The sequence below is a fragment of the Micrasema longulum genome, unplaced genomic scaffold (assembly GCF_059751315.1).
Source record: "Micrasema longulum isolate JH-2025_06_02 unplaced genomic scaffold, ASM5975131v1 h1tg000127l, whole genome shotgun sequence".
NCBI classification, from domain to species: Eukaryota; Metazoa; Arthropoda; class Insecta; order Trichoptera; family Brachycentridae; genus Micrasema; species Micrasema longulum.
In genome coordinates, this window is record NW_028277333.1 from 320,953 (window position 1) to 337,493 (window position 16,541).

The 16,541-nt window shown below is 30.3% G+C and overlaps 1 protein-coding gene across 2 annotated transcripts in view; it reads left to right on the top strand.

Annotated features, from left to right (window-relative positions):
• Positions 1 to 2,598: 2,598 nt before the first annotated feature.
• The window catches only part of LOC148284353 (neural cell adhesion molecule 2-like), a 163,093-nt gene continuing 149,150 nt past the window's right edge, over positions 2,599 to 16,541 (top strand). For both annotated transcript variants that reach the window (XM_088240826.1, XM_088240835.1), the window contains exon 1: positions 2,599 to 2,806. The gene's annotated coding sequence lies outside the window, so the exon portion shown is untranslated. The remainder of the gene's footprint in view (positions 2,807 to 16,541) is intronic.

Here is a 16,541-nt window from a genome sequence, read left to right on the forward strand (position 1 = left end):
CTGGTCCATGAAGAAGGATAGAAATTTAAAAAAAAACATTTTCAGACGTTGCCTAGTATGTAGGTGAAATACTTCAATTAGATGAATATCACCCGCATAAATAAAGGTTTCAGCTCTTTAACTTCACAAACATCAACAGATGAAATAATTGAAGGAATATAGATGTTCAAATATGAGCAGAATGGTGAATGTTACACAGTATGTAAAGTGGCCACTTAAACCAGCCATTGACAGGTCATAAGCCCTGTAGATGCCTAGACTTCTATATTACCTTATCTTAAATGTTCTTTATCGCTATTGTAATATCTTAAAAATAAAGTCTCTTGTAAAATTTGCAAAATGGTATAGTAAACAAATAAAATCTAGGGCAGCGTTATGTTAAAAAAAATATGAATTTGTACGGAATGAAAAAATAAGAGAAAGGACGAATCAAATTCAGGTGATAACTGTCATCAAGCGGAGGCGATATGGCTGGCTAGGCCATATAGATACTGCGGATGCCTCTTGAGAGCCTTAACCACGCCAGCTTACGGTATAAGGGGTCAGGTACTCGAGGTCCTGGGCGCCCGCTGCTGGCTGTTAGTCAGCAGGTCATGTCAGAACTGCGGGATGCAAAGCTGACGTGGAAAGATGCACAGGAGCTGACAGCTCTCATAAATGCCTGGAGGCATTTTATGGACATCCTATGCTCCAAGTGTGCTCAAGATTGATGTTGATGATAATGGACACTTAAACACGATCTAAAATGTCGGAAAAGAGTGTAAGCGATACACGGCACAAAAATATATTAATAAAATAAACACGGAATAAAAAAAAACACTCAGTTTATTTTTAGAACGTTGTAATAATTTAATTTTACTACTTTTATGTATGTACCTGTTTCGTGATGTACTCGTCTGAATGTCGGGACACTAATTACATTAACATGCAAATCCCTATCTTGATAAAGTGGCAGATACGTCTCGAAACTGATGGACGTAAATAAAATTCAATAATTTTTTTTTTAAATATTGCTAATATTATACAAATTGTTTCGCCACTATTTAAAAAAATATCACGGTATTAGCTATTTCAGATATATTTTATTCTAAAGAAAATTTTTAACGGCGCATTATTTTTTTTAATTTTAATAGTTAACGCTAAGACTCGATCCTCGAGTAAATTATTTGTTTAAACGTTTTTGTTTAATTTAGTATTTTAAAAATAAATTTATGAAAGTATTGGAACTACCTACTTTTTAGCAAAAAATTGATTTATTTAAACGCTTAAATTGAATCAACTTTCGTACCCAAACGAGGTGAAATGGACAAAAAAGATAAATGTTGTCATTTTCTTCCTACTCCACTCACCTTTATGAGTCATTAATCTTGTTTGTTTGACCGTTCTATGAAAAACACCGAAAATTCCCCCTTCAAAGATTTTCTTACTAAAAAACAATTATTTTGAAATGTAAATACATACGAGTAGACTGACAAAGGAAATTCCTTAGTTTTTACTTATTTTTCCACTTTTTATTGACTAATTGTTTTTAAATTTTGTTAGGTACCTGAATAAAAAAACAAACGGTTAATAATTTGTCGATGTATTTTAAATGTATTTAAAACCAATTATAATTATGTAAATTCATTATGACTACCAAGAGTAACCTATCTTAACTTTAGTATGGGAAAAATTGCCATTTTTTGGCCGTCTCCGGTCAGCAAGAGGTCATTAATACTTGCGCTCTTGGCTTTTGGGCGGACACCCTATTGAAATTACAGCGGTAATTTGTGCATATTAAAACAGAACACAAAAAGAACCAAACATTTATTATTAATAAATGAACATAAATAATGATTCACCTAACGGATCGTGGTCCCGGACTTCCGGATAACAGATCCGATGTTTGGATTACGATTTACCACATTGAACACTCTCGGTGCAATAAATGAGAGATATCTTTGAGTAAAAGTCGTACGGGTTTTAGGTATGACAAAATTCATACTCTGGGAAAACCTCGTACGGACATTTTTTTGAGACCTCTCCTTATTGTTCGACCAGAAATGTGTAAGTGCTTCTTTTAGGTACAGTTGTCCCATATCCAGCACAAAAGTTGTCCCGTATCCAGATTAAAAAATTAAACCGCTGAACGTTTTGTCTTTTAGTGAAACAAATTTAAACGACTCTTAGTTAATTAAATAATTCACCAAGATTGTTATTCGATTTTCAATTTAATTGGCAAGATTACAAAATATTTGAATGATTTTCAATCAGAATTTGTTTACAAAGGTTGTCTTTGATTATAAGATAAATACATAAAGGGGATAGGAAAAAAGATGAAAAGAGGAGAACAGATAAACAAAAATAAGATAATCGCTCGAAAACCTTTCGATCATCAAAAGAAAAGAGAAGTTTAGTAGAGGCGTATGTTAAGCAGCCGTTCGTATCGTATCCACCGAGAAGACGCTGGTATTGTTGTGGGTTTCATCGTTAAAAGTGGCGGGCTAATTGAGGCAGAGGGGGCGCATGCGTCGCCCTCACCCCTAGACACGAGCTCGGCACGGGGCCGACGAGACTTCAGTCCAGAGCGGGCCTTCTCTACAGCTAGTTTCCCCTAGACTGTTAGTCTCGCGCAGTGGAGGGAATTGCGAATTGCCTCGAGCGCCAAGTTCGACCTTTTCATTCAACTTTGTTCTCACTTTCGCGGGTGATTCGAACTTAGACCCGAGTGCTTGTGATAAATTGTTAAGTGACGGTGGTTTAGTGTGGAACTTGTATTCTGAGTGACAAAATGTTGCAATAACAGGGTTAAAACTTCTTGGAGTTAGTAAGTATCTTATTTTTAATATTACTGAAATATAAAATACTATAATGTTTCCCGAGCTTCATCCTTAAAGTTGTACTTAAAAAAATGAAACGTTGAATGCATTAAACCTTTCAAATTTTTTTTAAAATTTTTATTTACAAAGTTAATGATTTGTTTAAGTCTTCATTTTGTATGCTGTCTCAAATTATAAAATTTGCACAGCAATTAAATTTCAACCTTTCAACTAACCATGTATTGAACAAATGTTTTAAAGCAACCAAATATTTTTTAATTAATTTTTAAAAGTTGACGCAGTTTTTAATGCAATGAAAAAAAATTAAAAGATCGAATATTTTTTCAGCGCCTTATTATGTTGTGATTAAATTGTATATTTATCCCAATGTTTTCATATTAATGTGTGTCGTCAATCCATGTGTCAAGTAACGACCCTTTTAGTTCGCATTATATTCGATGAAATAGCGTGTCAGGTACACGCCGAGTTCCTAATAAACGCTTGTATTAATAATAAAGCATGTCCAACGTCATCAGAAAACTCGTTTCCTAGAAAAATTGTTTTGAAATTCGCTGTTTCGTATATTGACATTTTATTTTCGTTTCGAAAAATTACAGAAATAAGATTCTTAATAGGTCTGCCTTTTTTGTCGTTTAAAATACGCACAAACATGTTAAACATGCTTTTTATGGTAATATTTAGCGCAACGTGTATACAAAAAAGGGTTAATAAAAGCTGAAAATAATCATATTCGTATCTTGAACAATATTTTAAACTAATAAATTACAATAGAGATTAAGAACATTTTATAGAAGAGAATATAGAAGTCTAAGTATTTTTAATTGTTATTTTTTTGTGTTTCTCATTAATTCTGACAAAGGATTTAAGAAAGAAGAACCATTAAATTTATTTACATAAAATATGATGTATTCATATGAATGTGATTGAAGTCATAACAGGATACGATATTTAATTTTTGGTTGGGTCGAGTTTTTATTCTATTGAATATTTTTTTAAATTTCTTTCGAAATAATAAAAATAAGATTTTACATTAAGGTCACATTGCAGTGTTTTCTTTCAGTCCTTAGCATTTATTACGTAGGGTTTATTAAATATTGCAATCAGAACTACTTATTATTCATGATTAGTTATAAGAAATGAAAAAAGACGCAAGCGAAATAGACTTGTGTATGTTGAATATGTACAATTGTACATACTACACGACCTTATGTAAAAATCTATAATATGTCATTATTCCTCATTATTGCCTGACTTGCACCTAATAGCTTATATTTACAGCCAGCTTTACGTAATGGGTAAAACAACCTGTAAATTACTATAATGCCGACTTTAGTAAATTGTTAAATAAATAAATAAGTTATTTGTGTTCCAAAACACTGATTGCAACCTGCAGCGCATCCTAATCTTTTTTTACTATGAAGGTCAGATAATAATAATTAGGCGAATGCTCCCGGTTTGAAACCATTATCCTTAAATGTAATGTCATCCTTGTCGGGATTTTATTATATCATTACCCGCATGTGTCGAGAATATTACATATAATGTCGAAATAACAAAATTGACACATTTCATGATACTCTCCTAACTTTTGAAAATAATCTCTTGGGAAAAAATCTTAGTTAACAAGTACACACGCACATCTTATTGTGTTTTGTATTGTATGCTGTATATTAAAAAAAAAAACCCAACAAATGTCATTCCATCTATTTTGAGTAATTCTACAATTGAAAAAAAAGAAAACGTGTGATAAAAAACATAAAAAATAAAAAAAGTTAAATGAATTTTAGATAAAACGCCTTAATTACAAAAAAACTATTTTATTCATTATTTTATTTATACTTAAAATAAATATTTCGTTCGGGTTTTAAACCGGGCTGTGGTCTTGTTAAAATAGTGTTGTGGAATCACAGATCCATGATCCCAGATTCAACTTAAACTCAATCACAACTCGATTTCAACTATTTTAATATCGAATATTTCTTTTTTTAAAAAATAGAGGAATCAAATTTATAGTTTAAAAAATATTTTTTGAGCATTTTTATATTTGATTTTAATTTAAATAAATATAAATAGTTGTGATACGAGTACATAAGGAAATAAAAATCAATTTTTAAAAAAATATGACAATTTTGCATGATTCAAAATTAGCAAAGCCTTTGTAACTCATTTCGTGAACTGAGTTTTACACATGATTTTAGCAGTTCGTTATTGACACAAAATAAATTCAAATGAGGTCTTCAAAATTCACTTATAAAATAACAAGTTAAAGCCTTAATAATAATCCACATTAATCAACTTGTATCTTTCTTGGATTATTTCATTTACAGATGGCGATAAATTTTCGGGCCGTGCCAAAAGAAGTAATATTTCTTAGAGAGTGGTCTTTCGTTAATGCTCACATCTTTATAAATCGTGCTTGTTGAAAAACCCACATAATGCTCGTGTAATATTTTCTTTTCAAAATAATATACGTGTTTTTTTATGTTAGGTGAAGCGGCATCGAAATTATTACAAATGTGGGAAAATTCTAAAAATAATTACTGAAGACTTTAATAAGTTATTTATCTAATTTAATTAAAAATAATTGTAGATTGTCATTTTCATCGAGGTTTTTCATTAATTTATTACAGTATGATATTTTTCTATGTCCAGGCCGATGAAAAATACAGTCTTCAACCCAAACTCTAAACTAATGTTTTTAATTTGATGACTATACTCATTTAAAACCGTAAAAAAAATTCGAGTGAAGACAAATCCACCACGTTGAGTAGTGGTTAAAGTTTTCGCATACCATTCTTGAGGTCCCGGGTTCAATATCTAGCAGAATAGATCTAAAATATTAGTTTTAAAGATGGTTCTACACGGTTCCTGGACTGGTAACTTTGTGTAGATTTTTTTCTTTTCACCACACAAGACTATGAATTTCACGATGAAAGGGGATTCGGACATAGGTAGAAAGAAACCTAACCATTAAGATGAACATTGGGAGTATCAAATTATTTCATTAAGTAAATTATCTGCAAAAGATACTCGATGAAACCAGTTCGTTCCTCTGGCATGCAAAACCCATATCGTCTTAAGCACCAGCCTTCTTTATGAAAGTACGTGGGGTTAGTAGGACTACCAAAAGTAATGCTGCCGGGGCTATTTATATAGCCACTTGTCTCACAATTGACATAATGCACCCAGAGTCTGGCATGAGGCCAAATCTGGAACTGCAAATCGAACAATTTTGAGTGGCCAAAGATTGCCTCTGCTGGCCATCTTGGGGGGTAATAGAACTGATTTTATAGCGGCATCGCTTATTTTGAAGGCTGAGCTTGCCGCTGACTTGGAGTTGAGTCATGAGGCAGCAATAAACTGGTTAAGAATTTTGGATATATAGTCAGTCGTAGTGACGAATCCCTGAAGGCGGACATCAAACGTGTGACAGGGTTGACTATGGACGATTGCAGATACGTTGGAACTCCTCTCCAAAGGGTTTATGGACCTTTTTTACTCAGACGTGCAGACGAGCGTTCAAAATAAGCACCGGTGTCTAAATCACCATGCAGCACAAATAATTTCAGGTCAAGCAGAATTTGGGTGAAAATTCTATTTGAAAGTTAGTTCAATGCATTTGAATTCACAAGGTCAGCATGAAGTATTCAATACGTAATAATTTGTACTCCATTTAGGAAAAAAAAATAACAAGCAAAACGTTTTTTCAATTCTTGTAAGCCTTAATCGGTGTAATTATCACATTTAAAAAATCTATACTAAAATTATGTTTTGCATGTAAAGCAATCAGGGTTTGCAAGATTGCATGACTCTCCTTAATGGGCGTTTCTCTATAATATCGTGCATCAAAAATGACATGCATGACCAATATAACACACACAGAGGCCACACAATAACGTTACGGAACAATTTATTAATTTAATATGAAAGATTCCTATGAAGTGATAAGTTTTTAAGGTAAAAAAATATTAAAACTATATGTTAATCTGATACTGGTCAGCTGTTGATATCTTTACCTACCTCAGTCATCTAAACCTGCGTCTACGAAGTGTTATGAAAACGTAAATTCAAAGACATTTGTAAGCGGTACGTACTATCATGACTCGTTGGGAGTTTTTTAATGAATCTTGTTTTGTTAAATCTGAATTTGTTGCAACAGGTAGGGGAATATTTATAAATACATAAAAATTATGGTTTGTTGTAATTATGTTATCTTTAAATATGGAAAAGACAAAAATTATCCCATTTTTTATTAACAAAACTAATTAAGATTCAGGGATAATAATAATTATTCACCAAAGCAATTGCAAAAAAAAAAATTGTAATCTTACAAATTCTGTGTCAAATTCAAAAGTAAAAATTAAATATCTCGGTGTATACATGACCAGCACTAAAAATAGAATGACCATGTTTGTGAACTAGTTAAACGTATTAGGAGATGTATGCACGTATTAATTTATTAGATGAAGGAATATTTTAAGAATCAATAATTTTAACATTTTGTATTACTCAATTGTACAATTTTTATTACAATACGGTATTGTTAGATAGGGTGGTACATATGCCGATATATGAAACTTTTTTGAAATAGTACAAAGAATTATCATCTGACTAATTTCAAAGAAACTTTCAATATTCAATACGAAAAATTTATGTAAATGATTTAAAATTCATACAGTAGATACTATTTACAAAATAAATAATGTTATATTTTGCAAATTTGCAAATAAGTAAAAGTAAATAAATTTAAGAAAAATATGTCAATCAGCTATCCTATCAACTAGAACAAGCAGGTTTTTGCTAAGGTTTTGGGACTCAGGACCATGTCTAATAAATTAGATTACTCAAAGAAAAGTCAACTGAATACGACATAACACTACATTTAGCTTTCATGTAGTATCGAAAAGCGATAGACTCACTTAAAAAATGGGCTGTTATTGAAGCGCTTTAAAATGGTTGAGTTGATTCTAGATACACTTGATTAATAAAATTCATTTATGACGAAGCAACTATAGATATGAGGATTTATGAAGACACGAAAACTGATAAAATCCAAATACAGAAACTTGACAGACAAGAGGACACAATATCTCCAACGTTCTTTATACTTGCCTTGAAGGATGTATTAAAAACCCTAAATTGGGATAATAGGGGTGTTAAGATCGATGGCATACGTTTGAGTCACTTCAGATTTACATATGATATAGTGGTCATAAGTTCAGACATGAATGAACTTAGCGAAATTATTATGAAACTACACCTGTAGTTCCATAATAATTTGGATAATAATTAATAATAATAATAATTTCAAAATCAATCTTTTATGGCTTCAAAAGGATTGATTTGGGAATGAGTATTCATAAAACAAAGATTATGAGTCCAACAACGTCTACGCTACCCATCAAAAGAATTATTTGAAAACTGTAAAGTTCTTGATTTGCGGTAGTTATTTGTTAGAAGCACTTGTGAAATTCTGAAAATCTAAAATTAAAATAAGGTAACAACAGTTTACAGACTCGATTTGCGGGAAGAAAAAATAACTCTAGTCCGATTTGCGGTAGTTATTTGTTAGAAGCACTTGTGAAATTCTGAAAATCTAAAATTAAAATAAGGTAACAACAGTTTACAGACTCGATTTGCGGGAAGAAAAAATAACTCTAGTCCGATCACTCACTCAAAGCTGGCACAAAGAAGCTTTGCCCTCCTGGCCACTAAGTTTTTTCATCATATTTCGGCAGTCATAAATAGTTCTACAAGTGCAGACGTATTTAAGATAAGTATTTGCAATTGGCTGCTGCACATTGATGGAGACGTGGTTATTAAGTTGTTCAAGGTACAGGAATAGTTAATTCATTGAATGAAACGTTTTTTGGTGAACTTTTTTACTTTTTTGTCATTTGTTATACTTATCCCTATTTCCACTTTATATTTTTCGATATTTTGTCCTATTTTGTATATTGTTTCAACCGTCATTTTGTTGCATTGTTGATAACATTAATTTTTTACTCTTTATACAATTTGTAAATTATTATAAAAAACTAGCGGACCCGACAGACGTTGTTCTACCCGAACGTTGGCTTGCCTGCTATTACCTTAGAAAAGACCTTTCATTGATAAGTAGGTATCTAGGTGCTTGTTAATTATTAAATTCCAAAACTAAAAGTTATTTATATTCAAAGATTGAATTTATACAGGTACCTCGGTACATGTTTATGGTTAAATTCAAAAACATAAAATATTAATTTTTAAATATGGAATTATTTTGGAAAATGTCAAACTCAGCTCTTTTTACCAACACGGGTACACTTTATTTATGAATGCGATTTTCAAAAATGTATTGAATGTCAGTTAATATTATTTTTGTATTACCGATATCGACATGACACGTACATAATAAATATACATATAAAGATATATTTTTGTACTAAGTGTTCTATTAATTTGAATGATACGAATATTTTGTATATTGGTTTCTGTTTGTCTGGCATAGAAAGGATGAAAGCCGAGTAAACCCGGTTGAAATGCAATATCTTAGACGAATGAGTGGGAAATCAATGTATGACAGGGTTACAAATGATGAAATCAGGCGAGAGTGTAAATCTGAGTCAGGTATAATGGATAAGATTAAGAAATAGATGAAGAAAGAATGGTAAAACAAGTATACACAAATATATGGCAAAAATGAACGGTAACGTAAGCCGAGTACGACCAAAGAAGACGTGGTATGATCAAATAAACCAAAATCTTTAGTCTGGTCATGTCAAAAGCAGGCAGAACCGAAGGGAATGTATGACATGATGTATGAATGTGGAAAAAGCTATAAATGTATACCAATATGGACGTGTGTGGCGTTCCATTCTCTCTGCCTACCCCTACAGAGAAATGGCGTGATAGTAGTAGTAGTAGTTGTAGAAGTAGTATAATATATTTGTTACTTTATAGATATGGTTTATATTCTATTACTTTTATAAGTTTAACATGTTATTTCTTTCATTTCGATTTCTGTTTTTTAACTGTATTGTTATTTTTTATACTGCATCATATAAAATTATTATAATCAAAGTATCAAATGTTATTTATTGTATTTGGATTGTTTTTTTATTCTATTTTTAAATTGTATCTTATGAAATTATAAATTATTTTAATTTACTTTATATTTTGTTGTTGTTAATTATTATGGATCAACATAGGTTCAGCCTAAAAAGCCATTATATGTTGGTGAATATTGTAACGTTCTTTTGTGAGGAGTGTGAAAAATGAACAATTTTTTGAATGAAAGAATGTCAAATAATGTCAAAACACTCAATGTATCAACAGATTTCAAAGACTTACAAAAAAAAATTAATTTAATTTTATAGAAAAAATAAATTGTGCCTTTATTGATTGACAGCCACGCTCTGTGCATTGTTGTGAGACAATGCAAAAAAAGTGAGCCGAACAAATAAATGCAGATCAAATCCATCACAAAATATACGCTATTCACCAGTGTCGCTCAACCAGTAAATATGAGAATCTCTCCAAAATGTGAACAATCATTATGTTCGACCTTCCCACAAGGTGTGTGCAGAATCAAGATAAAAATAAGGATTCAAAATTTAAAAAATCTCGCAGCCTCAATAATCACGTGTATTGCTAATTAAAACATGTGGACTAGGTAATTGCAAAATAACAAAGGAATGTTCTCGAAATTACAATTTTATTTTTACAAACAGAAATAATACAGTTTTATACGTTAACCTAGCTAAATATAAAATCTAAAATACCAAATTGCAAATGATTTAGAACTGAAAATGAAAATAAATAATTAATTAGAAAATTGTCGAGATTAAGACATTTATCATGATAGTCCATTATAAAGATGGTAACATACCATTTATTTTAAATAAACAAAAAAAAATGGAGTATTTAGGAAGCCTATAATTATGCACAAAAATACATCATTAGATTCCGTGTTATCACATAGAACTTGCATGCCGTAAGGCCATGCTTCCTCGATATAAAAGACCTACATCTTAGATTTGGTTATATTACACGTTTATTCCGCTTGTCACGGGCGCTCTTTTGCTTTTTTTAATAATGCACTGTCTGACGTGATATTGCCATGCTTGAATTTTACCAAAGCAAAAATATCATTTAGACCCGTGGTTAATTACGCGCTGCTTAAATGGGGCAGGATGAGATATAGTCGTTACAATATGTATCCGAATGTAATTTGAAATAAATAAAAAAATAAACAAACAAAAACAAAAATAAAACTGAAATATATTTTGTCGGCCTCGTGGTGTAATGGTGAGCACGTTTGCCTACCATGCGAGAGGTCTCGGATTCGATTCCCGACATGGTTAATATGAAATATTTATTTAAAGGGGCGTTTTCACACCAGAATATTTCATAGTCCCAGGACTGGTACCTGAAACGTAAAACTGATCATCTTACCTTCATGTAACAACAATGATTAAGATACGCTGTGATTGGTGTATTAATGAAGTGTCTTATGCACCATTAGGTGCGGAGAGGGAATGATGACAATGATGGTGATATCGTGGGTATACAAGGAAAACCGGTTAACTACGTTTTTGGCATATTTGAGTTATGAATACCATTAACTTCAAATTGTTATCCTCTATCTACAGGTATAATCGGTTAAATGATATTACCACTATTAACTGAGTTCCAGAGAATTGTAGAGCGAGTAAAAACTTAAATATCGCATTTCTTTTCAAATCTTGACAAAGAAAATCACTTAAATAATTTTAAGTGATTATTTTTTTAAGTGAAGTTTATGTTTTTGATAATGAATATACAAGGAAAAATGGTTAAGTATCTTTGTCTGGTTTTTGTTACTAAAACAATATCATATCCAAAGATTATATTACAAGTAAAGACAACTACTATGTGAGTTAGCTAGTTTTCATTGAAGTAAAAATATCTGCCTTAATAAAACCTTACTACAGCAAAAACCTTTGTTATAAAAAACTTCTTAAAGTTATGCAAAACAGGAGTAATTTCAGAAGAATACCATCATTAGTACAAGAGTCTTTCCATCTCCGCTAATGTGATACACGCTTGGTCTGAAAATACGGACACTGTTGAATTTGATACAACTCAAATTCAGGCAGACAATGTCGCCGACTAACTCAACCAGCACAATTTTTTTTACAGGGAAAATCATCTAAATGCGGATTTTATTTTTCTTATCTTACCTAATTATTTTTTCTCAAAATTATGTTGCTTTTTATTTCATATAAATTCTGTTATGTATAAGAATATGTTTCATGAAAAATAAATAATAAATATTAAAAAAAAAAACCAAACTTAATTTTCAATGAACAACCAAACTTTAAAATTCAATTTACGCAAAACTGTATTTTTTATTTCATATATTATATATATACTAAATTATTTTATATATTTTTTTAAATAATCAAGTCCCTTTAAAAATACAATTATTCTATGAATCGTGTGTATTGCCGTGGACGATAAACGGATAAGAAACCATGTCTGTAGCATAAAAAAATTACTAGAAACTAAAATGCACATAGCAATTCTCGAAAATAAATATGCTCGGAATATGTCTAAGGGACAGAATGAGAAATTAAGAAATGAGGCGCAAAACCGAAGTCGTGGATATCATGGGTCGTGCAGCAAAATTAAAATGGCAGTGGGCAGGACACTTAAATGAGAATAATAAAGTGGAGACCATGGGCTAACAAAAAAGTGTGCAAGGCCACAAAAAAGATGGGTGGATGACGTTGCTTTAATAGCCGGTACCTAAAACATGGATGGTTATAACGGATGAAAGGAAGGATTGGAGACGTTTGGAAGAGGCCTTTACCCAGCAGTGGAGAGACTGTAGAAAAAGAAAAAGACGTCAATTATATACTATAATTATATCTTAATTTCTAAATGTTAATTGTCACAATAATTTTGTATTCAAAGCAATTCAAAATTTGAATAATCTCCCCAACGAACTAAAAACTATAAAATCACTTTTCTAGCAACATATTTTTATAAAATTTTCTTTTTACACATATGTTTGAAAACATTTTTTCACAATATCCATATTGATTTTAAAAATTCAATTAATTATTCTAAATCCATTTCATATATTTTTATCGGTATTCGTATTATTTCTCTTTCGAGCGTTAATTTACATTTTTTTAGGTTATTGTACTTTCTATAATATATTTACTTGAGTATACTTTTTGTGTATACTTCATTGGATAAATAAATACAATAAATACAAAGTAAATTTAAATATTTTTTGAACAAGAGTAAAAACAGCATTCCTATTCAATTAGTTCAACTGTGTTATTAATTTACGTTTTTCTCTCTATTTCGTATATTTTTATTTTTATTCTCATATGTAAAGGTACTTTACCTAGAGTAAAAACTGATAAATTTATGATTTTATAATTATTTCAAAATAGCTTTGTTGCATTAAGGCCATGCTTCCTCGATATAAAAGACCTACATCTTAGATTTGGTTATATTACACGTTTATTCCTATTTTGAGCAACTACACTTAATTACACTCTTGAACTGGTGGCATCATTTGCAAAGAAATGAATTTGGAATTTACCTACTAACCAGTATTACCAGTAAATTCTTTTTTAATATTGCAAACGTTTAGAATCGACTAGGAAACGTTTAAAAGAACACCAACTTAATTGATTTTATATGCGAGCTTTCAGTTTTATAAATAAATTTTAAGCAGGTAATGTTACCAATTCTGTGACTTCTTTACCTACGCCCTTTTTTTTTATACAAGGCTTTTAGTTGTACCGTTAGTCCAATGAAAAGGAATAAGTATGTTAGTCAAATATTACTTCTTTATCCAATTTCAAAGCTCATTAAAACGGTAATCTTTTTTCGACTTGTTAATTTTTCATAGAAAAATGAAGTAAAGATGTCATAAATAAAAAGATGTCGTAAATTATTCATTGTTTTGGCATTTACTTTGTGAAGTAAGTGGCTATTCTCTGAAGAGATTCTGAAAAACATGCAGTTTATTTTTTATTTACTTTCATAATATTTTCCATTCAATCTCGATTACCGTAATATAAAATATGTATTTCTCTTATGACAACTATTATTGCATCTTCTGGCTTTATGTGGTACAATAACTATGTAAATATAAAAATATATTTATTTTGGGGTAAAATGGGAAAATTGACCCAACGGTTGCATTCGACGAGACTGCATATACATTGTTAAAAATTGGGAAGCTGTAACTTTGTTGTGAACAAAAAAAATCGTTTTTATATGTTAACAAATAACATTCGATTTTAATGAATCCTAATCAGATTATTTGTTTCAATTCCTTGAAATTTCGACCCATTCATTTCTTTTTAATGGATTTATTGTTATATTAAAAAAAACATCAAATGGCATTCGATACATTTTTGAAAATCGCATAGCTAAATACAGTACACCCCTGTTGGTGAAAAGAACAAAGTGTGATGTTTGCACAACAGTTATGTATTTAAAAATTAATAATTTAAAGTTTTGGAATTAAACCATAAACAAGTACCTAAAAATCTACTCAAAATCAAAATTTGAAAACGAATTGTTTTAAGTTTTGGAATTCAATCATAAACAAATACCTAGGCACCTACTTACCAAAAAAAAGTCACACCGTCGTTTTTACATTTTGAACGCTTTTTACATGCTTTCACTTCATGATCTGGCATTTTGGTTTCGAATTTAATGTCAAGCTCACGTCAAAACCAGCTGAGTGGTTAAAAAACGTCTAAATACGTGTAAGGCATGACTGAGCGTTTGGGCATGATTTGAGTGTCATAATTTTAAAGGGCTCAGGGTGCATCTATTTTTATTAATAAGTCAGTGGTTTTATTTAAGAATGCCGAAACTGTATCTATGTTATTTTACATAAGCCTGTCTCTATTTGATGTTTTTTTTTGATAAATTGTTTATAATAGAAACTAGAACCATAAAAAAAATCTGTGATTACACTCAGTTTTATCAGCTGTCTTTGAGTGCACAGTAAACTATTGTAAAAACTATTTTTTGTTACAGAACTTTTTATTCTGATACTGTTTAAAAAAATAGAAAAATCAGTTCAGTTTTGAGGTGTAAAAAACGGGACGGGGAACAAAAGGTTTGACATGCAGCGGTATTTTTCGCACAGTATCAAGGAGGCATCTGCAGAACACTAAGAGAAAAATAATGTTCAAATACTTATCAACACTTCAAAATATCCTGTAACCGCATATCCTCACAATTTATGCAATCCAAAACACAAAAATATTAACGTTTAGTTTTAACTTAATTCAATCATTACTACTATGGACTCAAACCTAGTAATAACGAAGCATTGCTGGGTTCAGCTCGTCTATTAAAAAGTTGAACTCACAAATAAACAAAAATGACAATTAAAAAAAAAAAATAGCGAGTGAGATTATGCTTTATAGATGATATTCATAAGTAAAGATTAATTACTGTGTAAAAGTAGGTAGGTACATGATTAATTGTGTTTGATAAATTATAACAGTTTAAGATCAAAAATTTAAGTTCACTGTAGCTATTATTGTAGTACTGTAGTAAGGCAATGCTAGTATTTGTGTCCTCTGTAGATTAAATAACTATTTAACCGATTTACAGCAAAATGATCAACTTTGCCATGGTCGTATTGAAAGCTTTTCAAATCTTTAATATGTTTAGTAGAAAAAAAGTTAGGCGCGTAAATTTGTTTTCATGGTTTACCAGGGCTGCATTTGGCGAGAATGTAGATACAAAAAATGGAAGGATGTTGTTTTTATCTGTTAAGTAAAAGTTTGTTTTTGAATATTTACAAACAACATATGTATTTTATGGATTAATGAAAACGTCAAGTTTTCGGTCTTCGGATGCACGGTATACGAGTACATCAAACGTTTGATTGTGTTTATTTATTTATTTATACATCAACGGTTCAAAGAACCTTTTACAAAAAAAAAAAAAAAATTACAGAAGTAATCACAGCAATGCACAATAATCATGTAGTACATAGTATGAAATAATAGAATAATTAAAACTAAACAATTTAGTAAACATATAATAAAAAAGTTAAAAAGGAACATGACATTTCTAAATAAATAAAGCAATAACCATGAGAAAATCTAACGTATTAAATATAAATATAACACAGTAAAGTTAAAAATAACTAGATAATATTAATAACAAAATTAATGCAACATTAGTACTTAAAAAATAAAAGTTTTTTGAGCAATAAAACAAAAATAAAAAATATGAAAAGTTAAATTACTAAATAATACCTCTATTTAGTAAAATCATCATCATCAGTTGGTTGGAAGAAGTTGCCATTTGTCAATAAATCCACCAATAAACAATTTAAAATTATGTCTAACATGTTAAATAAAGAAATGAAAAATCACGAATTCTAGGAAACAAAGCTAAATTTAATAATATATTTTAAAATAAACCATTATTTTTCTAAACAATAACGAGTGAGAATTCGTTTCAATTCATGAACAGAATTTGTATTGAAGATATCGAATATTTGTTCTAATTCATTTCCATACTTATGTATCCTGGGTATAGGAGAGTGCATTTCAAAGTTGCTCCGTGAATAGTTACAAAAAAATAATTCCTTACTTCTAGTGCACCTACCAGGTATTCGAATTTGAATTAGTTCAAGCAGAGCAGGGCTGTTAATTATCGATTTTATTATTTTAAATAAGAATAACAAATAAGCTATAA